Source organism: Schistocerca gregaria, chromosome 4 (genome assembly GCF_023897955.1).
Source record: "Schistocerca gregaria isolate iqSchGreg1 chromosome 4, iqSchGreg1.2, whole genome shotgun sequence".
NCBI classification, from domain to species: Eukaryota; Metazoa; Arthropoda; class Insecta; order Orthoptera; family Acrididae; genus Schistocerca; species Schistocerca gregaria.
The window spans coordinates 698,344,349-698,369,230 of NC_064923.1; the positions used below are offsets into that span (position 1 = coordinate 698,344,349).

At 42.4% G+C, this 24,882-nt stretch overlaps 1 protein-coding gene across 1 annotated transcript in view; it reads right to left on the reverse strand.

Annotated features, from left to right (window-relative positions):
* LOC126267486 (uncharacterized) overlaps positions 1–24,882 on the reverse strand; it is a 319,130-nt gene that overhangs the window by 43,638 nt on the left and 250,610 nt on the right. The gene's annotated exons all lie outside the window — the stretch shown is intronic.

Consider the following 24,882-nt stretch of genomic DNA (forward strand, 5'->3'; position numbering starts at 1 on the left):
GGGTGTCCGGGTATTTTTTTATCACATGGTGTAGGTTGAATATGGGCAGAGCAATGGACGCTTTAGAAGGAATTAACGGTTACAGCGCCTTCAAAGAACAACCGAAATATATACTCAATGACCAAACTGACCACAAAAATCAAATTTTACTGCGTTGTTTTTAGGCATTTATTCTAGAGGTGCCTATTGACAATCCCAGAAACTCGTGGTTGTGGAAGTCAGGAAAATCGTCAAAGGAACATGGACGAAGATCCGTAGGCAGAAACCAACTGGCAATATAATTTAATTTCTGATTGGCAAATATCCCCACAAGCTGTCATTTGCAGCAAATTTTAATATTCACAGTCTCTTTCTATGACATTTCAGGGCAGAAACTTGAAGGATTGTGAAATTGGGCACAGGGAGGGTCACTACAAGTTTTATAAATATAGTAGTAAATTGTGATTCAGAGTCAAAATCTGCTAAAACGGAGCTGTACTATTTCCAGTTGTCATATCAATCGGCGTTTTGTGAGACAAGGCCACGTTTCTAGACAGTCGTAGCAGTGAGGTTCACTGAGTTCTTCAAATACCTGAGAACAGCTACATATAAACAAGCTTTGCTTACTCCACTGTACAAAATCGCAAATAAAACTTATGTCTCAAACAACCTTCTGTAAGATTCTTCTTGGAACAATTCATCGAATTTTTAACGAATATTACTAAACGGCATACACAAAATAAACGTATCGTTCGTTTGGAAAGGACGTGGTGATTTTCTTCCCACTTTGTGCTACGTCTCTAGTGTCGTATCGATATGAGGAAATTAAACTTTCATCTTTCTTTTTCTTCGAAGAGGAGATACATTTGTGCTCAGCGGATCTTCTTTTTGTCGATGTTTGCTCTGCTAGAGAAAACCTCAACCGACGTAAATGTCTTGAAGACAGTAACTATTATTAATGTCTGCTTAAATTGTCTTCTAAGCTTACACAACAGATTGATTTTGAGGTCTGTCGATGCAGTTATTTAACTAAGAATTCGATTGCATAAAGTAGAGGGTGGTTATAATTTAAATTTCGATGTCTGAGCCAGTGTAGACGGAAAACTATTTACCTTATGTATACCCAACTTCATAGGAATGATGTTCAGACTGTGCGCTACAGTATTGCATTGTTGGTAATGTTATGTCATGACTTGTTAGGCGCAGGTACTGGTACGGCGATATTGGCTTGAAACGGAAGCATCGGCAGACAGTCAAGATTGTCCGGACAAAGTGAGCAGAGCTTTACTTGTAAAGCTATTTCATGAAAACATAAGCTACAGTATTTGTGCTCTTCGCGAGTATCGACCCATTAAAAGAGTACAGAGAGGTCTCTTTCCGTGCTGGGGTTGTACGAGATCCGGAAATTCGAATGAACTGGAGATTTGAGAATAGCTCCTGGGAGAGGCCGAAGGCCAATTGCGCCACCAACTGAAGAAGTTACTGTTTCCGTGAATCAGAATGCAGGACGCAATGTGCAATCGTCATGCAGTGCACTAGTTGTGTCACGACAGCTAAATATTCCATGGTCCACCGAACTGCTAACAGTTGTGAAATGCGGTCCCACACTGTCGTGGATGCAGATCGCCGTCACATTGAGCATTCTTACTAAACTGGAACTTAAACTTGATATGAAATTAATTAATGATATCCTCTCACGTGGAAATTAAGTGTTTCTTTCAACAGTTTATTCGTTATTCGTCAACCGCATGTCCTTAGAAATGTTTCTGCAACGTCTCACTGTCTTACAATCACTCGTCTTTCATGGCGGCCATCTCAGGTAGCGAAAGTTCTTTTAATAACACCACTTAGATACGAAGACGATGAACAAAGGCTGCTGAGTGGAATACTCAATACATTATTATCATTAAAAACAACCGAACGCCCAGAGTATCTCTCTGGAAAGATGGGTAACAGAGAGAAAAAGGAAATGAGAAAGGCAAACAATACTTCCATGATTATGTTTGAATATCATTACAGTTGTTCCCTTTGCGTTTCTACACAGAGTGCTAAAGAATCCAGTTTTTCGCGCAAGCCAGCCACCATCTCCTCATATTAGTGGTGTACAACCCGCAGGCCGCATGCAAGCATCGATGCAGCCTAAAAAGTGAACATTTCTCAGGCGACTGCTAAGAAAAAGTTTCACAGAAGTCAGTTTATGTAAGGTTAGGATAAATTGAATGCTTTCAGGGGTTATTGTTAGAGTGAAGTACATGATGAGCGACCCTACAACACTTTTCTTCCAACGTGGCGTAGGTAAGCAAAGATGTTAAATACCTCTACCCTAAATGCTACGCGAAATAGTATAGATCCAACTCTCAAGTATCTGACCGTCGAGTGGTCACTACAGTTATGGCGTACTGATGTAGAGTTAGATGTTAATCTTATATAGGCTGCAAAGAACAAGGTATACAAAATTATGTAGTCTGTTTAGAGGACATAAAAATAAACACTTTTCAGTGTGATTGAAATGCCACAGGTGCACCGTTTCCCTGTTAATAGTTGATGAAGGGTTTGAAGATAGTGCTGTTCAGAGATGCTGCTCAAACAATGGGGAGAATTAGTGTTCAGTGTAAAAGACACCGTTACACATTTCGGTGGAAGCTGGCTGCCCTTTCGATTTAAGCTGCAGCCATTATTCGCTAAACACATGGTTGTTCTGAGCGCGTTAGTCAACAACACGCAGATACCAGTTGTACATTAATGTAAAAGGACAGCCGGCCGGGGTGGCCGAACGGTTCTAGGCGCTTCGGTCCGGAACCGCGCGACTGTTACGGTCGTAGGTTCGAATCCTGCCTCGGGCATGGATGTGTGTGATGGCCTTAGGTTAGTTAGGTTTAAGTAGTTCCAGGTTCTAGGACACTGATGACCTCAGATGTGAAGTCCCATAGTGCTCAGAGCCATTTAAACCATTTTGTAAAAGGACATTTCCAGATATCTCTAAAATATTTATCACACAGAAGTTTGAACACCGTTTCTGAACATCACTAGTGTCAAAACTCCCATCGGCCCAGAGCGGGAAAACAGTGCACCTGTGACATTGTCATACGAGGGTTCTTTATAAGTAAGGGCCGTTTTTATTTTTAAACAAAGATACAAATACATACACAGTTGCCTTGTTTATTTAAGCACTTGTCATACAGTACAATTAAGTTTTTAATTCCCTCTTCAAAGGATTCGGCCGCCTGCTCCGACAGCCAAGAGTTCACGGCCGCTTTCACTTCATCGTCGTCATTGAAGCGCTGCCCGCCTGGGTGGTGTTTCAGGTACCGGAAAAGATGAAAATCGCTGGGAGCAAGGTCGGGGCTGTATGGTGCATGATCCGAAACTTCCCAGCCAAATAAATCAGTCAAATCCAGAGTCTTTTGAGAGGTGTGAGGCCTAGCGTTATCGTGCAGGAGCAAAACTCCTTTTGTCAGCATGCCGCGCCTTTTGTTTTGAATTGCTCTGCGCAGCTTCTTTAGAGTTGCACAGTAGGCATCTGAGTTGATTGTCGTTCCTCGTGGCATAAAGTCCACTAGCAAAACACCGCGCCGGTCCCAGAACACAGTTGCCATAATGTTGCGCTTTGACAGCGTCTGTTTGGCTTTGCCCTTGACGGGTAAGATTGTGTGTCGCCATTCCATCGATTGTCGCTTGCTTTCGGGAGTGATATGGGATACCCATGTTTCATCTCCAGTGACAATTTTACTCAACATGTCATCCCCTTCTTCCTCGTAACGAATCAAAAAGTCCAATGAAGTGGCAAATCTCTTCCCTTTGTGGTCCTCTGTGAGGAGTCTGGGTACCCACCGAGAACAAAGTTTCCTGAAGTTTAGGTTTTCAGACAATTTTGTACAAAACCGACCTTGAAACTTGTGGAAATTCCAAAGAAAGAGTGGAAATTGTGAATCTTCTGTCCTCACGAATCTTTGTTTCGACTGCAGCGTTCTTCGTCATGGACATTTTGACGGCCATTTTTAAACTCTCTAACCCATTGGCGCACTTTACCTTCACTCATTGCATTCAAGCCATAAACTTCTGTTAACTGACGATGAATTTCTGCAGCGGATAGGCTTCCCGCGGTCAAAAAACGTATCACTGACCGTATCTCACAAGCGGCGGGCGATTGAATAATAGTAAACATTATAAAGTAGCACAGCGATGTGCACGTCAGCTACAGAGCTGCGACTTGCATCAGTGTGAACGGGAAGGATGCCGGCAAGTGGCGCGGTGGCTTATTGCGGCGTCCGCGCGAACTACGGGACTATACATTCTTTTTATCTCCTCTAAAAACACTAAAATTTTGTGTATATAGTTTTTATACCTTACATAAGGCACTGACGTTTCACTCGTAATGGTAATGCTCAAACAGAGGAATATCTCAAAATTTTCTGACCTCAAAAATTCTACTGCGGTGTTCTGTAACCATCTTTAAGTACCTTATCATCAGCGTCTCATACTGTCTTAGTGTTTTGCTGCATAGAATTCCAAAGTTCACCACGTATCTGAAACGGTGTGGGCTACTTTAAATACTTCCTTGTCAGATATTTTTCTGATGAAGACACCAAGTCTTGGATTTCACCAGTGTCTACAATGTACTTGCTGCGTGTTTGAGAAGCTGAACTAGCATTTTAACAAAGCGGGATCAAATTTCTCTGTTACCATCCAAAGTTAAATTTTCTGTAATTTTCATAAATAGCTTAAGACAAACGCCGGAATATTTCCTTTCAAACCACGTGTGTTCGATCCCCCCATCCTCTCATAGTCGACGGTTGTGTTCCGCGGCGAATGACTTCGCCGTTGAGAACAAATCAGATCTTACTCTTCCTTCTTTCTATAACGATAGGGTTATCGGAACGTTCTCGCGTTAGGTGAACAATTCTCCTCGAAGTGAGCGGGCAGTACGTCTGTGTGCCATGCGATGAACGTACTGTAGGTTCAATTCTTGGGCTAGCCAGGGATTTTTATCGGGTGGAACACAGCACTTCTCTCACACGATATCCTGGAAACAATGCACACGTTTTTACATAAAGAGACTTTTTTGCGGCTTACTGTTTTATGACTTGCCATATTTAAATACGTTGACTCGATGTGTTTGAATAATGGTTTGTACTCCGGTCTTGATAATCATAGACCCAAATTAATTACCTTTCATAAAATATTGTAGCCCATAGCTGGAATAGAGAGAGAATTTGTATGTTTTATGAGGATAACCGACCTTTGGTACTGGTCTCTCTCAGATACACATATACAGTGAAAGAAGAGGAAGGGTGTGCGTTTGAGTACAGCTGATTGTATTGTGATATATAAATGAAAACAGTGCCAGTACAGAAACGAAAAATTATACGTGAGGCTAGCGGTTAAACCTCGAAGAAAAAAAAATCACACTTAGTGCGTACTGAAGGGCGAAAAGATTCATTAATATTCCATCTTTGGCTCACGCGAAATGAATCTAAACAACCGTAAAATATCTGCATGGTCCGGCGCTGCCTAAAGTGCAATGTAGTGCCTGGAAGTGTAGATGCCACTCACTGAAGCAATTCTAAGAGAACATAATTCATGTGCGGTAGAGGTAGCTTACAAAGCGCCCATTTGACAGAATCTTGAATACGGTTTGGTAGTCTCGACCATTGCCAGGCAGGGTTTTAAAGTAGATAGACAAAATCCAAGGAAGTGCGGCGCATTTCATCTCGGCCTCGTTTGAAAAACGAAGCAGAACATTACGTCATCTTACACATATCTTATGCATTGACTATAGAGGTGAAGTAAGAGGAAATCGAGCTCATGCCGGAGTATTTCGACAGCCCCCCCCCCCTTCCCCCTTCCCCTCCGTGCAGCACTCGCACATGGGCCGGGAAAATTGTGACGTGACAACAGTGTCCTGAATTACTCTGCATCACATTTCGTAAGACGACCGGTAGGATAGTCCAGTAGATAATTGAGAGAAGAGGCAGCAAACCTGTGAACTTTCCGCAGGTGTAAGGTATTTGGCCTTATCTCCCCACAGGGACCTGGGCCTCTGTTCGTTATCGCCGCGACTAAGTCCCACAACCAACGTTATCAATGTTTGCATCTGATATTAAACACCTGCGGAATATGTTCCTAATCCACATCACCGCGTCGCCCTTTAAATAGATACCAAAGATGCCGCCAGCTCTTCTGCTACTCTTATTAAGCACTGGCAACCTCCAAATGAAACATTTCCTGCACGAAGTAACAAAACACTAAAATAAATCTTAATTTGGAACAGAGGCTAATACAGCATGGAACGTGACAGCGACGATTAAGTGCCATCGTTCCGAAAGTGAATTTCTTTAATTCAGATTGTACAATTGTACAATGATTGTGAAAATGGCACTGTGAATTAAAAAATAAATGATCAGTGGCGTGACTAGAGTATGGCTGCGTGGGCACAGGGAAAGGGGAAGAGGTGCGACAACGTAAGAGGGGGAGAAACATGATCTAAAATCGGTGGTGGTGGTGGTGGTGGTGGTGGTGGTGGTAGTAGTAGTAGTAGTAGTAGTAGTAGTAATGCCAAATAAGCCAACGTAACGGAAGTGTTTAAAAGTATTTAACGTTTGTGGATGTGTTATTACAGATCCGCATCGATAGACAACGGAATAGTAAAAAAGGAATAGCGTTACTGTGAGCAGTGCGGCTTTAGACATTGTGTATTCCATGTTTTATACTCCGTCATACAAACAACATTACAATGAAGTAATAGGTAAACATTATAGTAAAGTGTTGATCTCAATAAACCAATAACAGGACTAGGCAGCGATAAATAATTAAGTGGTAAGACACCAGCGAGGAGGATGTGGGGATGGGGGCCGAAGGGAGAGGGGAGGCGTGCGCCCAAAGACAAAGTTTGCTCTAGTCACCCACTGACTATGATGCGTTTTAACACTTACATAACTTTCTATACATTAAATATATTTTTATTTTGTTATGAGAATGAAATGCCATGCTAGAATTACTCCCAGACACATCGTTCCAGTAGGAGGACTGTACCAAGTTACGATTTTTTACAATCGCACCACAGCTGCCCTTCATTCTAGGAAAAATGTCTACTTTGACGGTGGGCGTCTTCATTAGGTTTCGTGTTGGAGACTTTGAATCTAGAGCTTTAGAGAAGATGTGATCGAACAACACTTATTATGCTATATACTACGATATTGTCACGATGGTATTTTCGCGTTGTTGGGAATGACTGGGAGGCTTGTGCGTAAGGCGGTTTCAAATCAATACTGTCTGTGAGTAAGTATGTCGACTTCATAAAGTTTGCTACACGTCGTCCCGCACTACAAACTTCTCGCAATCCAGAGTGGAACACTGTCAGTAAGAGCCCATGTTACGGGCTTCCTGCACAGACAGTTTCGCTCCGGTGCGAATAACAAGTACGTCACAGGGCGGGAATGAAGTGACGCAGCAATTGGTACGTTGCTCGAAGTTGTACGTGGGGCACTGCGATTCTTGTGCGAGAAACGTCTGAACTGCACACATATTCACCGCAAAATTCTGGCGACATATGGATCAAATGTAAAGTCTTCTCCAGTCGTAATGAAATGGTGCCAACAATTTGACCAAGGCCGCGAAGAAGTGGGTGACGCTGATCAGTAAGGAACGCCACATCGTCCGTGGCCACGGAGGACAATGTTCAGGCAATCGAGGAAGAACATGAGGGGGAAAGACATTTTACAATGATGAGGACGTCCACACATCGGTTTTCGAACTGCTACATGACCAAAGCGCGAATTTATACCGTCGAGGAACTGAACGATTGCTGGAACATTCAGACAGCTGTTTACGGAGATTTGGTTACTATGCTGAAAAACGATGGGAGTTTCCTGTGTCACTTTAAAGTGCTGTGCAGCATTAAATAAAAATTACTTGGCATGCTATAATAATACGTAACTTATCTTGAGAAGTCCCCTCGTACAACAACGACTGAAATTTCCTTCTGTCTCGTCCTAGGAAATTCCGTAGCCTCGAGCTAAGTACTACTCGCGAAGCAGACTACATGACAAATCCCTACCCCGTCCTAGATTTGCTCCGAAAGGTTTATTGACAGGCCTGTATTAAATCTCTGCACTACTACAATATTAAAACTGTCTATGTAAGTGTCGCCCACCTTTCTTTTACGCATCAAAAAGGATCGAAATTATCACTAGTCTTGCACCGCTAACAAATGCGTGCTAGCATTCCAATAACGTTCGGAAAGACTGTCATATACGACCTTTACATTACAAAACTTACATCGCAACACAGTCGCGACAGCACCTCCAGTTGGTTTCTGTCAACTTCCAGCGATTATCTCCTCCAATATCAAAAGAGGGTAATAGTTCAAATTCAAAAGGGAGAAAAACACATAACTACTCCACACTAAAATGTTTTCAAAGGAACAAACTGAATTTCCTGGTGTTAATTATACCTCGCTAACACGTCTCGTTCATTAAACGACGCCAACTCCGGTTACTAACGGCGCTGTGTTCTGCTCTGAGGACTCCTTTCTATCGTGCGCATGCACGGTCATTAAACTGAAACACTCGTCTAGAAAACCGACAGGTTAAGCAGAATGCCAAGTCTGCAAAAGGAACCATACTTGCGAGTTATTTCCAAATTGTGCGTGCTGACTTAAGAAACGATCGCTGTGACCACACAAAAATGGAATCAGAGATTCATTATCGTGTCTTCTGCTTTATTAAACGAAAGGTTTTATGCGATGCGGGCGTCGAGACAATGGGGACTATCAGTGCTGTTCAGTTCAGGTCTGGCGCATGTAGATGATTATTGAAAAACTGCAAGAACTTCATACGCCAAAGAGCATTTATTGAATTGCTAGAACGCCAAGAGTTATGAGCGACGTCTTTTCAAGTCTTGTAAGAGCTGCTAGGAATACGAAGCTACATATAAATGAAGGGAAACCTAAGTACATGCCTGTAGCTAAGAAAAATTATCCTAATGAATTCCTTTTCATAGAAACTGGTTCAGACACTCTTAAGTTTGATGTCGTGCCTATTTCACCTATGCTGGGTCATAAGTAAACTGTAGGAATCCCTAACTGAATATTGTCCGTCAGTAAGTTCTACCATTGCATCATAGAACACCTGAAATCTACGTTGTTGTTCAGGAAAATAAAAGTTACGTTGGATAAAGGCTTAGTGCGGCCGGTGCTAACATACAGTGCTGAAACATGGATATTTACGAAAGTCGATGAAAGGCAACCTGGCTTATTTGAAGGAAAATTGTTGATGCAAATTCTTGGGTCAGCGAAAGGATATAGTGTCTGGAGGAAAGCTGCCTATGAATTATATAATTTGTACAATGAGATAGTCATTGTCAGTTTCATGAAGATTAAATGGCTGGAATGGGAAGGTTCAAATGGCTCTAAGCACTATAGGACTTAACATATGAGGTCATCAGTCCCCTAGATCTTAGAACAACTTAAACCTAACTAACCTAAGGACATCACACACATTCATGCCCGAGGCAGGATTCGAACCTGCGACCGTGGATGCAGCGCGGTTCCGGACTGAAGCGCCTAGAACCGCTCGACCACAGCGGCCGGCGAATGGCATAGCTAATGACGGAATGATGATGATATTCAACGCACTTCGTGAAGGGGCTACAACAGCTGGAAAACCAAAGCTTAAGTGGAAGGAAGACGTCAGAGGGCATGAGAAAAACTGGAATTCAGCATTAGCGTGGCCGCGCGGTCTTCGGCGCCTTGTCACGGTTCGGGCGGCTGTCCCCGACGGAGGTTCGAGTCCTCCCTCGAGCATGGGTGCGTGTGTGTTGGCCTTAGCGTAAGTTAGTTTGTTGGGCTAAGTAGTGTGTAGGTCTAGGGACCGATGACCTCAGCAGTTTGGTTCCACAGTACCTTACCATAAATTTACAAATTTCCAGCATTAGTGAAGTTCGGCACCGAACAGAAAACACTGAAATAATCAGCTACAGGAGGCCAAGACACCCTAATGGCTATCGTGCCAATTATGATGATGATGATCATCATCATCTCACTTCCAGCTTCATACCGCCGCGCGGGGTTAGCCTAGCGGTCTAAGGCGCTGCAGTCATGGACTGTGCGGGTGATACCGGCGGAGGTTCGAGTCCTCCCTCGGGCGTGTGTGTGTGTGTGTGTGTGTGTGTGTGTGTGTGTGTGTGTGTGTGTGTGTGTGTGTGTGTGTGTCCTTAAGATAATTTAGTTTAAGTAGTGTGTGAGCTTAGGGACTGATGACCTTAGCAGTTAGTCCCTTAAGATTTCACACAGCTTTGAAGCTTCATACCACTTAAAAAAAAATCATCTCTACCCTATACGGCCCACGATTAGCCTCCTACACCCGAAAGTACTGCCTGTCGGCTTCTTGAACTGTGAGCTCCCAAACAGCTCCAAAAAATTCTTTCGCTTCCCAAACCTTTCAGCCAATGAACATCGTGAGCAGAACGCAGGCACTTTCACGGGTCATACCTTGCCGAGCAAGCTAGCAACGTTCCACTGGAAAGTACTGCTTCTTGGAAACCTATTCAAAAGTTTACTTCCCACGGGTGCTGCACAGCTACAGCATTTCAAAGAATCATCTCCCACTCTTGAACCAGAACAACATGTCCCGACTACTGGCCATCTAAAAGTTTTACAGGAAGAGCGTCTCCTTATCTCCTGGCTGCACCGAGCAGGTACCGTAAACCGGCTCTGACGTCTTACGTTAGCCAAGGTGACGAGCCCGCAGCTGCGGCTAGGAACGGTATGATGCATTTCTTAATTGCAGCACGGGCCGTTACGAGAGAGAGAGAGAGAGAGAGAGAGAGAGAGAGAGAGAGAGAGAGAGAGAGAGATGGGGCGATTGTAAGTACAAGGTTCTCCGTTCAAAAAAGAACCAGCACTATTTCAAGATACTCAAAGAAGATTTCTGACAAAAAATACTATACATGTTGCTGTATGATTAGAACCCGTTACTTGCTTCATCTATTCAGAACTGAAGCAACTGCGATCTTCCAAAGGAAACAAAATATTTTAATAGCATTTCAGAATGCTTGAAAAATAATGATATAATACTTAGTAATGAGTGAAACGGAAATATTTCCAAACTGAAGTTTCAGGGTTATTGCACTGGAAATATTAACGAATTTTGTGAAATACGGCCGTTTGTACCTCCTAAAGAGATCGGTGACCTTTGTATCGAATTAGATTATAAAAGTAAATGTCTTGGTCAAGAAACATTTTGTTAAAATTAAATATCGATTTCGTTTTGAAGCCATCATCAGCTGTAAAATTTTAGTAGCATCACGTGGGCGTGTAGTCGTTACGCGTCTGCGAGACGCAGCTAAATTTTTAGATCTGATGACAGCTCGAAAGCCGAAATCGGTGATAAATTTTAATATAATATTATGTGACTATGACACCGACTTATATAATCTTTATGAAATAATTTTTACTTCTTCAGTCACTTTTTACTAATATTTACTAGCACGGCACGGTTCGGCAGCGTGCTGCAATCATCAGGCGTATTACAGTGTATTCTAGCGACACTAAGTGCCGAAATAATCCTCGTCACACTTCAGGTTCATGTACATGTAACTGTAATACACCAAATAATGGCAGCACGATGTCGAAACGAGCCACGATAATAAATATTAATAAAAAGCGACTAAAGATGTACAAATTATTTTATAAATTTATGATACGGCATCAAAACTGAACACAACTTCCATACAACTTGGATAAATTAAAGATTAACGAACTTTGTTTCCAAGTTTCTGGCTTCTGCTAAACCCAGCAACCTAGAAACCATAAGTTTATCTGTCGAGAAAGACTGGTATATCATATTAAGAAACGTATAAATGACCTAACGGTATATTACCTTCATACTACACAATGTGTATCAGTATTATATGCTAAACCATTGTGAGGAGATTCCTTTTGGCAAAACGGTAAGGAATTGTATACACAATTTACAGTATATGGTGATTTTTGAAGGTAGTGGGTGCCCAGAAACGTACTGACGCGAATTTTATTCAGCGAAAATGGGAAACCGCTTGTGACAAAATAAGGACAACTGGCGTACAGATAAACGATCATGAGACGTAATAAGATATAACATAAGGTTACGAAGGGATTAGCACCATAAATACTGATCAGGAATTTGTAATCTTTCACTTGAAGGGAACGTACAAAAGGTTTTAAGAAGCGGCGTGCAAAATCCCGCTGAGAAGGTCGACTTCATGCTAAGCGCTGTTCCTCATCGGTCAATGAAGGTATGTCTTCGGGATTGAAGTGTAGAGGTGGTTGTTTTGGAGTTACACAGCCGCACTACCTTCTCGAATCACGTGATCATTTTTTACAGCCACTTTGAACAGAAAAAAAAACGAAGAAAATATTGAGGTCAATGAAACAAATTTTCAGTTTGCTGATGACATGTGGCATGATGCTGTCTGCATCTAAAACCCGTAAACTTCAACTAATGGAAGAAAATAATAGAGTTAGTTTTAAGTTAGGGTTATAAATTGAGTGCATTAAGACCTTCAAATGGCTCTGAGCACTACGGGACTTAACATTTGAGGTCATCAGTCCCCTAGAACTTAGAACTACTTAAACCTAACTAACCTAAGGACATCACACACATCCATGCCCGAGGCAAGATTCGAACCTGCGACCGTAGCGGTCACGCGATTCCAGACTGAAGTGCCTAGAACCGCACGGCCACACCGGCCGGCGTGTGCGCCCATTCTGTGCAAATGGTTACAGACCTTTTTCACACAACACTTAGATGAATGGGTCGTTTGAGGGGGAAAAAATGGCTTGCACGTTAGCCAGATGTAACACTCTGGACATTTACATGTGAAGAAATTTAAAGCAAGTGGCTTATCAGGGATCAACGGTGACTCCCGAAGATATCAATTGCAGTATATACTGCTCTGAGAAACTTAAGGACGAGCTGTATAAAGTAACACAACGTACATTATTCACCAACAAAAAATCTTTGATCATTTGCTCAACAACAAAGTGTCAGGCAGGTAGCAGATCCCAAGTTTTAAATATAGCTTAAAATCATTTCTTTTGGACAACTCCTTCTAATCCACGGCCGAGTTTCTGTTTCAGAAATGGTTAAAAAAAGAAGAAAAAATTGTACCTCTCTAAATGCAATTGCATGTATGGAACTAGCACTATATATCTTGTAATCTGACCTGTTCCACATCATATCGATAAAATAATCGGGAAAATGATCTACGGAACATGACATAACTAAAACTGAACTACTCGGTGGAAATGAAGGGAAGTGCGGAAGCATATACCACAGATCTCCCAGTCCTGCACTGATACTTGGACGTCACATGGCGTGAGATGAGCGTTATTATAGCACCCAATGGGACTAGTCCTACAACACGAGACAGTTGAAGGAACAGGGAACGACAGCGTGTGTCAATCAGCGACTAGCTACGGTGCACTGTGGTGGAGTGCGTCGTTACAACACGGCGCGGAGACAACATTTTGATGACTTCACACGGAAAAGAATAACAGAGAAGCTGGAATTAGGACAAGTGTGACGAGTGTAGCCTCGGAGTTTCGTATTGCTCACAGCATTGCCTAACACGCATGGGGCGCGTTTCGAATCACATGCACTGCTGCCCGAAGGAGAGAAGATGGTCGGCAACAGCATCTGACCGCTACATTGTACAACAGGCAAGAAGATATACACATCAAATAGCGGATGCTGTTGTAGCCACATTTGACTGGTCTCCGATGTAGACAATCTCTTGCTCCACTGTGGCACGGCGACTGTATGGTGTTGGTGTCTTCCGAACGACAAGTACGCTGTGTACCGTTTACACCCGCACATCGACGGCACCGTGTGCGATGGTGCCAAGAGCATAGGGACTGGGCCAACGAGGAGCGGGGTCGCGCGCTCGTCTCGGATGAGAGCAGATTCTTGACGTACCCTCATACGGCTGAAGTTGGGAACACCTAATGACTCACGAACATTGTCGAACATGATCGTTTTGGCGGACCAGATGTCAAGGTGTGGGGAGGCAGATGTTACGTGGGCGTGATGACCTCCAAGTCTTTGAAGATGGTAGACTCATCGGTCAATGTTATTGTGACACCGTGCCCCTTCCTCATGTACGTCTTTTCACGGGTGCGTTCTGCACTATTTTTTTTTTTACGAAAATGCGCGACCGCATCGAACACTGCAGCTGGAGGAGCTCTTGGAACGAGGGACTATTCAGCGAATGGACTGGCCTATCTGTTCCACCGACTTAAAGCCCATCGAGCAAGGGTACGCCTTACCCCAAGAAGTCCTTACCAAGTTTTTTTTTTTTTTTTTTACAGAACGTTCATTCAGTTTGTGGTGATCACATACCCAATTAAGAACCATGTCTCCCCCTTTGTAAAGCCCAGATGACCATAAATCACAGTGACTTCAGTATAAACTTTGTCTTTGAACAAAAATATGATTTTTGTTCGTCCCATTCAGTGTTTCGGTTCATTTCTGCACTATGCCATAGTATTCCCTTCTATCATAGCCCAAGTTTCATCGAGTTGGCAGCGAAGCATCATGCGAAACTTACTTTTTCACACCAGTGCCATATGGACCTGCGTTGCTGTAAGTTCAGATGAAATTCAATATTGCATCAGTTCTCAAGGCCATTATCTTGAGTACTTGGTATGATAGTTGTAATAAGAAACACACAAACAGCCTGAGTTACTCCTTTTTAGCAGTTAGTACTGCAGGGCAATCGTTTGTGGCGCCTCTTCTGCTAACGATGGGAAAGCGGACTGCAGTTGTCTCCTTACTGTTTGATCAAGTTCAAGACCTGTTATACTGTTCTTCCTTCCAGTGCTACAGAAAAAATGTACATTTACATAAAAAATAATCTAAATCGTTGTCATAAATCGACATCTTTAAAAAACAATTGCGTACGTTAGGCAATACTTCATCCTGTCACACATCTCCAATTCCCAGTCCATACTAAAAGTTAGAAATTTGGTTGCTTAGGACGAGGTTTTGTTTTGAAATGTTCAGTCTGTGATCTCAATTAACAGATGCTTGCTTTGTTTGAAAAATAATTAAAAACGCATGTTGTCTGCCTTTATGATGATGGTCTTTACAGTGTCTCGATGGAATACTTGCCTAGGGTTCTGTAAATTCATTGCATATGCCCCATGATACGTTTTATTCATACAGTATGCTGTGTTATATTATTTCATTGGCGACATGACGTATATTGTAAAAGCTAGATGTAATGTGGTACGGGATATTTACGATGTTTTGTGAACTGTAAACGCCGTACCCTGCTATGTGTCGTTCTTTGAAATCAACGCCATCTGGAGTCTAGTTGAGGTGTCCCGGTTCTCTAATCTGCTGCCTCCAGTCTGACAAGCGACTTCCCTAAGTAACGCCTTGTGAAAATGCGCTTAACGGCAACTTCACATGAAAGTGTATATGTTCTTGTATTGCTCACTCGTATAAGCATTCTTAAGCATATCGTAAGTAGTTATACTCAGTGTGTAGCCTCGTTCCTAATATTAGACTGGTTCAAATAGCTCTGAGCACTATGGGACTTAATATCTGAGGTCATCAGTCCCCTAGACGTAGAACTACTTAAACCTAACTAACCTGAGGACATCACACACATCCATGCTCGAGGCAGGATTCGAACCTGCGACCGTAGCAGCAGTGCGGTTCCGGACTGAAGCGCCTAGAACTGTTCGGTCACAGCGGCCGGCATTTGACTGGTCCTGTTGTATTTACATATGGGTTTTCCTAATTTTTTTGTATTGATTTAGGCTACTCGAAACGCCTCAAAAATAAAGTACTTAAGGATCAAGACGTTTGCAACTAATTAATACGTGCATAAAATATTACCGACAGCCCCCTTTCTGAATCACGTGTGTTTCCAGTCTATAGCCTACGTTTATAGGTCGTGTATGTTTGGCACCTAAAAATACCCTCAATAACAAGAAAAATTACCTAAAATTCAAACAGCGCAGTTGAGGATACTCTCTGAAACTTTACAATAGTAGTCGTAGCCGTCACTACTTTGCAGCTTGATTTCATGAACGTATTCTAGGTTACGTAGCACATGAAAACGTATGCAAAAATAATGAGGGTAAGACTGTCTGCGAAAGTTGCGACGTGAAGTTAACGTTTTCCTCGTCCTTACTAAGCTCCGACAGCATCTCCCGGCAATTCTGGCGTCACAGTGTTTACTCGCTGCAAATAGCTGTAGATAGCACGACTCACAAGCGGCGCTTGTTCCTCTCCTGAACTCCTGCCGTAATACTTCGGAACGTTGTGTTTGTTTATCTTTTTATTGGCATACCATGGAGCAAGCACACTGCTACAAAATCGGAATAACTGAAGATCGTCAGAGTCGTCGTCTTGTACAATGTGAAACGCTTTTGTCTGTTCCGTTTTCACGAAGTTTGTGACCAGCATTCGCTAGTCGACCTGTCTCTTCGTATTTTCCGACTGTAGCTCAGAATTTTTTCGGGTGGTCAGTTCGCATGTTTTCCCATATTTTATCGTTAACAGCATACACATTTAAGTAATTGTGAACATTTCCATTTTCAGCTAAGTCCCTTCACTCTCCTCTATATTTTCATCCTCGCAGTTTTTATATAGCTGTCTTCTGTCCCTTTATTTATGCACCTGCCGCCCCTACACAGAAATGATGCCGAGTGTAAGGCAACTTATTGCAACTATTGTGTAGCTAACGTATAGCAGAACTGATGAAATGACAAAAATAACAGCATAGAAGTAACGGTACAAGGGTTATAGATACAAATGTTAGAAGTTCACACATAATTATTTTAAGTGAAAGTAAGTAAGCCTAAGAAGAGCTTTTAAATAAGATAGTCTGAATAACTGGGACAGAATTTGTGTTGAGAATAAATAGTACAACGAGTAAAGCGATGCAAAGCGCGATAATAGTGAACGGCTTGCTTGCGAAGTTAGGAAGAAGAAGTGATGAAAGGAGTCTGCTAACGAGGAAGGTAAATACATACGACGCCATAAGTTAATAACCTAATACGCTACCTTCATGATTGGGCGTTTGAACTATCTTACCTACGAAATTTTTGGTTAAGAGGTATCGTGGAGTATCACAAGAATCACTTTTTATCGCATCCCTGTTCAACTAGCATTAGTCTACCAATCAATAGATTTGGAAGTTGAAATCTCCCCTTATTACCACAGTTGCGTCTGGAAATTTGCCAGCGATATTTTTTAGCATTTCTTTTAAACGATCTGTCAACACAGCTTCTGAAGCTAGTGACCTGTAAAACCATTCGATTACTATGCTTGATCCATCTTCCATGCTAAGATTCATGCGCATTATTTCTCATTAGATATCTGTAATAACCTCACTAGGTATGGCAATGAATACCCCGCCACCACTGCCAGCAATGCTATACGTAACTTCAATTGGAATTTACCGTTTCTCTGCTGCTCATCTGATTTCAGCCATCTGCCCTTTCATAGTACATTGTGGACCTTATTACTGGTAAAAAAACTGACTATCAATAATTTGAAACCGTATAAACGTGTAAATATCTAGGAGCTTTCGTCCCAAGTTATTGACAGTCCAAACGCAGATGCAAGACTAAGATTTATTTGAAGAATCCTAAGGAAAAGTAATTCATCCACGAAGGTGGTAACTAACAGTCTTCAGTGTTGCTCGACAATCTAAGCAGCTTATATACAGTAGATCGAAGAAAGAGCTACCCGTTTCATTCAACTCCGGTGTCAGTCACCAAGAGAGAGCCACCATGCATCATGAACGTACTTCGTTAAAATTCCTCGAGCAGAAGAGCCTAGATCAGAGAACGTGTTACTTTCTCATTCATATATCACGATAAATGACAGAAGAATTTGAGCCCATGAGGAGGTTTACAGGCATCCCAACACCATTTGCAATTTTAACAGGACAAGGAGGAAGCATAGGATAATACACGAAATATCCTCGACCACAAATCGTAACGTGGTTTCTGGAATGCGTATGCAGAAGTACCGGGTGGTTATAATTAAAGTGCTGCTATTCACAAAAGTCCATTTTGGGCTGTAATTGACATATGGCATCGGAAATTGGTAGTTATTCTAATGCGTTAATACAGAACCGATTTACACTGGAAAAAATTAGTTCCAATTTTGGCCACTAGGTGCCCGTGTGGCGCGGTAAGTGCAAGAAAAACTTATAGAAATGTTTCTGTACGTAATGGATTAGGAACAGGACGTGGGCAGAAAAGGTCAAACTAGTGAGAAATGCATAAAGTTGATTTTGTTAGTAAGCGCTTTTACACAATTTGTTCAATAGCACCGGATACGTCGCCGAGAAACTGCATTCCTGAAACGACATGATCGACAGTTGCTCGCAGCAGTTCCAGTGGAATCTGAGCAACGTGGTCCTGCCTACTGGCCTTTACATCAGGTAGAGACCTAATGTGTCCCTGGTAGACGCCTTCTTTTAGATATCCCCAAAACCAGAAGTCACACGGATTCCCATTAGGTGATCTTGCCGGCGATGCATCTGAAAAACCTCTGGAGGTAACGCATTCGCGGAAGGTTGTATTAAGCAGATCCTTCATTGGGCGAGCGACATGACGTATTGTGAAAACAGTGGTTTCCATACAGTTGTGCTCTTCCAAACTTGGAATCACATGCTGTACGCGGACGTATCAATAACATGCAGACGTCACAGTATACCTGAGAGGTCCCCCTGCGTGTATTCTCTTCAAAGAAGAAGCGACCGAGAATAAAGACGCTTGTGGATCCGCACCACACAGTCACATGCGGCGACGGCAATAACTCTTCGTGCACAACACGCGGTTTAACAGCACCCTGAATTCGGCAGTTCTGTGTATTTACTGCACCCAGTAGTGTAAAATGTGTCGTCACTCCATAGAATACTGCCCGGCCACACGTCTTCAACTTTGATCCGTTCCAGAAACCGAAGAGCAAATTCAGAACGTTGCCGCGGATCCTGACGTTTCAATTGCCGCATCGCTTAGGTGTTGTGCGGGTACGTGTGTAAAATAGACCAAGATGGGATGGACAACTCTCGAAACACTGTACGAATACTAGCGCTACCCAGGCACATGCCGCATTGTCACAGCTACACTAACCTCAGTAACTTCCATCGGGATAGAACGTCTTCCATGTTCCACCTCAAGCTCACCCATCTTTTCGAATTTTATTATTACCTTCATTAAACAATTTTATTTGCTACCGTTCATATAAAACAGTTTCACTCACAGCGCACGGCCTCTCATCCCGAGCATCATACTGCTTACTCATTTTACGAGGTTAATCCCAAAAGTAACGCTTCCTTTTTTTTAAAGAAGTACATAGACCTATATTAGAACAAATAAGCCCTCGGTCAAATATTAAGTCAAAATTGACCAGGTTTCGACGCTACTATAAGCGTCGTCTTCAGAATTAGACTAACTGTTCTAAAACATTAAGTATATAATACATTAATAAAATTAAAGTTTGTACTGACTGGAAAAAGATGCAGTACTTACAAGTCACATATTAAAAAGATCTAAGCCGGAAAGGCGAAGTCATAAATAGTTGTAAGTAAGATGGCGAGCCGCTAAGGGCTGCTCGTACTTTAGTGAACAAGGGTTGCAACAAGACTGAGGTGCCCACGTTCGAAAGTGTGGGCAAGTAAACACTGTGGTGCTTCGAACGCCATCCAGTAGCCACAGAAACAACTAGGCTACTGTACATTCAAAATTAGACACATGAAATTGTGATGCAGCTGATTCAGGCATAACGTAGACCTGTTTATTTCTAAAATGGTTTACATCAGTTTACAGCTTGAACATTTAGCTATTTCTGGACATAATCACCATTTCTGTCGATGCATCTTTTTAGACGTTGTGGGAGTTTTTGTATGCCCATTTCATACCAGCTCGCCACCATGCTGTTCACAAAGTTATGAACCTCTTCTTTGACCTAGTCGTCGGAGCTGAATCGCTGGGACCACAATTAACGCTGACAGGTACTGTGAGAGTCTGAAAAAACTCAAACGGGCAATTCAGAACCTGAGACCAGGAATGTTGAGCAAGGGCGTACACATTCTCCATGACAACGCTCGCCCACACATCGCTCGGCAAACCGTTGCACTCCTGCAACAGTTTCAGTGGAATATAATCACCCGCCCACCCTATAGCCCTGACTTGGCGTCCAGTGACTATCACCTGTTCTCTAGGTTAAAAAAACATTTGGCCGGAAAGCGAGTTAGCTTCTACGACGAGGTGAAAGAACAGCATAGCGGCGAGCTGGTATGATATGGGCATACAAAAACTGCCACAGCGTCTACAAAATGCACCGACATAAATGGTGATTATGTCCAGAAATAGCTAAATGATCAAGTTGTAAAACTGATGTAAATCATTTTAGAAATAAACAGGTCTATGTACTTATAAAAAAATAGGAGACCTTACTTTTGAGATTACCCTCGTATGTTTGTTAAATGACAGTGTGGACGTCATACAACATACAGCGATTGATTTGCAACTGGTGGCCGTAAATGAAACTAACTTGTTTTCCACCGAAAATCGGTTCCGCAATAACGCATCAGCATATCTACGAAGTTTCGCTGCAGTACGATAATACAACCCACAATGGACCTCCATGAGTAGCTGCATTTAAATTATAACGACCGGCAGACGCGGAAAGCGCAACCTGAAATAGGAATTTCGCGCCACGTTTGAATTTCCGTCATCCCCACCAGCCCACACCAGCGTGGATCCGGCGCTCAAACTGCGGCCGCGACGAGTTTTGCTATGGTGACCCAACACAGTGGTTAGCAGTGTGGTGGCTTGATGTGAAGAAGCAATATACTGCATTCAGCTCCGGGTTTCGTGGGCAGTACTAGGTCATGTTTACCTCCTGGAGTCGTTGGCTGCTGAGCCTGTGAAGACGGATGGAGGCTGGCTACAGATAGGCCGTAGCACCTGGACTTGAAATCGGCAGTACAGAGTGGTAGGGTCCGCTTCAACGTGAGAGTCCGGACGGGAGCTGCTATGGGCAGCGGCAGAGAAGCCTTGTGTTTGATGTTGCGCCTAGATGTGTTGGCTATGCTTATCTTCGTTACCGGCATGGCTGGCCAAGGGACTGACAGCAGGCTGATGGTGCTGCAGTGAATTGGTATTCGTCGCCATGATAAAATCATATGGACATTGGAGAAGCAATACAGCGCAGTGTACCTGGGGAAGCAAATGGACTGCAATGATCAACAGGGGGCGTGGCCAGGTGTTTGCTGTGGCAGCAGATGGGGCTTCTCCTTCGGATATCTAGAATAGATAGCAGCTGTAAGCCAGGTAGGAGGGTGGAAGAGCATTTCCGTTACGACCAATCTACAGCAGGGCATAAGAGTGACTTGTGCTGTTGAGTGTGCCAAGATTGCTTTTGTGCAGGCATTAGTGTACGTCAGAGGTCTATTGGTTAAAACACAGTGGGAACATGCTGCACCTGGATTGGTAGAATCCTGCCTTGTATAGTTGAACTGAACTGAAAAAGCACGGCAGTGTCATGGTGTGTTCTGATCGTATGACAGTTGTGTTTAAATTGAGAAAGCGCAGTGTGAGCTGTCTGTATCACTTTTGGTCTTGAATTGGAACACCATGCTGAGGTCGTGGTGTGGTATAATTGTGTCTTAGTGGTAAGCCTTGTGATTTTACTACCAGTGCATACATCCTTTTAGTGCTTAGTAAAGTAGCATTTGTTTGTTCGTATAGATTGTATTGCGCGTATGTACTGTCTGTCCAAGACGTTGAGATTGGTGGTAGTTGCCTGTAATTCTGGTGAGCTAGAAATTATTTGTTTCTGTGTGTGTGTGTGGGGGGGGGGGGGCAGAAATTATTTTTGGTTATTGTTCATCTTATGCCAATTGCCTAATAAATTACAACGCAAGTTTTTGCCTTGTTTATCTCTGCACGTGCTTCGGCATTGTAAGTTATTTCATAAATAAACCTTGGTTAAAAGGACTTGCAGATGGGACTCGGATAGAAGCGAATCTTTCCACTCTAAGGGATGTTAAGTAACTTTTGCGCAGGTGCTTTAATAACGATATACGAGGTTTATTTAACGGAGTTCCATTTCAATACTTACGACCATCATCGTTTTAGTATTGTAAGAGCACCAAAACGGCTCTACATCCATCGAATTGTGTCCGACCATATGTTCGTTCGTGAAACTTTACGAACATAATTCGCAGGTTGTGCGGTTCTATACTGAAATATACTAGGTTCACATCACACAATTTTCTCGTCATTGTGCGTTTCAGAACGGCGGTTCGATAAACAATTGGTGTAAGTAAGTATTGTATTTTCAGCGAGGCCACTTTGAGATCTCGTGTTTCACGATTTCCCAGCTTCACTATAATCGTTTGTGGCGTCTATGACATACATGGAACTCTGATTTTGAACAGTCTCTTAACTCGTACCCCATAAATAAACACACAGTTTCGATGAAGAAGTAATGAAGCTGATAAAATCTCAGGATAGTGAGTCTAGATTTTAATGTCAGCGCACGCCAAGGTTGAAATATTATAAAACTGACACCTATCACTGATAATTCTGACATTTGTGATATCACCTTCATTCTATCAGAAAAGGCTAGGAAGTACTTTTATATCTCTCACGGTTCACTCTGGCGTTGAAACTGAATACAGCAGAAAATATGTCGAAATATTAAATTCCACATTTTAAACGGTATTCATTTATGAGGTTTCTACGAAACCTAACTTTTTACCACAGCACACACACAAATGAGAGGTATTTAAACAAGGAGCTCTGATACTGGAAACAATTAAGACGTTCGAATAAAACAACGCAACAGGTTATTGGAATTAATTTTTGATTTTACATCGAGTACGCTATGTTATTAGTCCGTTTCCTAAGTCTTGTTAATCGCTACTGTAACGGAGGTGAGGCAGCGGCAAGACGCTTGGACACTTACTCGAGAGGACATGAATTCAAATCTCCATCCGGCCATCCAGATTCAGGTCTTCCGTGATTTTCTTAAATCGTTGAGGGAAATGTTTGGACGTTTCCTTTACTAGGGCACGGCCTATTTCGTCCAAAATCCAAGCTTGTCTTCAATCTCTAATGAACATGTCGTTGACGGGACGTTAAACCCCTATCTTCCTTCATTCCTTCCTTTCTTTGTTTGCCGGGATCGTAACAGATCGGTATATCCGGCAATCCGGCACTGAGGTGTAACACCGAACTGATGCTCCGGAAACATGACTGGGCATCTTTACAAGAAACCGGAGTCGTTCTCAGGAAAACCTATTGTTGAAGTTTAAAACCCGCCCGGGTAGCCGCGTGTGTTAATGCGACTTCTTCTGGGACAGGGAGGTGCAGCAGTGCACCACGATGGGTGGGTGTGCCGGCCAGCCTGCATGTAGTTTTCAGGCTGTTTCCCTCATTTCACTAAGTGAATGCCGGGCTGGTTCAAACGCTCCACCTCATTTACACGTTAAGCAAACATTTAGAACACTTCCTCACACTTGCACACAGAATTTGCTTCGTATGCAGACAGACTGCTTCTGTCCTGGTGGGTGAATAGGAAACTGACGACCTTAGCTGTTTGGTCTCCTTGCACACTTAATCACCATTAGAATCAGCAACTGTAACTTTAAAGAGTGTGTATACGAGAAAGATTTGCAACATCTATTTTCGACCAATTTTGTATCTGTTTCGATAATTCTACGTCAATTTGTAGTGTTGCTTATGTAGCGTGTTGTATCTATTACGGAAATTCTTTAACTTTGTATACATATTTCAGTTATGTGAACTTTTGAACGATGTTTAAATTATGCTTGTAATTTTTAAATAACTACTGAAGTGATTGTTATTTAATGTACTGTAAATGACTTGGTTCATAGTTAGGAAACATAGGACTGAATGAAGGGTGTGCGAAAGCCCTACAGCTACGGAAGTAGCCTGGCGGAGTGGAAAATGTGTGTAATCGTATCGTAGTGATTCTAATTTCGAGTGGCCTAATTTATTATGAGAAAGTGGTCGAATTTGAATTTAATGCATAGCTACCCTGTACTAAGTAATGAAGTCATAGATTATGATCATTAACAGACGCCCTTATTTAAATTCAGAACCATTTCAAGCTTTTTCCTGTTCGGTATTGCCACTAGTTTCAAGTACGTCGGTAATTGGTTTTACAAACTGTTGCACCTAGTTCATTTAAGGTACGTGTTGTTGAGAGGCATATGTTACTGCTCACTATTTCATTGGCCATTTGTTTGTTAGTGACACATATATCTACCTGTTTACTGTTAGTTACACACTGCTGGAGTGTTTCGGAAACGAATCCCAGTTTGAGTGTTCTTTTTCCATTAGGTTATCTCACGGTGAACTTTTCAAAAATTCCTCGCTGAGGTATAACGTTAGCACTGATAGCCGTTTTAAGGTTTCACATATATGTGACAAGATAAGAATGATTATGGTTTATAAAGTCGCAAATATACTACTTTGCACGTGCTCAATACGCAAATCCAAGAAAGCACACAAAAGATAATATTGTTACGAAGTAGCCTGTGCCACGCACTGTGCGGTGACTCAAAGCATGTATTTAGATGTAATGTAAGTCAAATTAATATTTTATACAGACGAGCCACACTAAATATGCTAAATCAGTGCATTTATCTTTGGAGATTTTTCATATTATTTCAGATTTTCTGGTTTGTCATATTTGGAAGGAGTGACGTATCTATTCAGTTACGATCTACTTATTGGGCAAAGAGCCACTAGCACCGAAGCTTAATGTTATCTTGTGTTTTGACACGTGACCAAGAATTCCACAGCAATAAATCATTATAACGTAAGACTGCGCACTCACGTCAGTAATCGCTCACCGG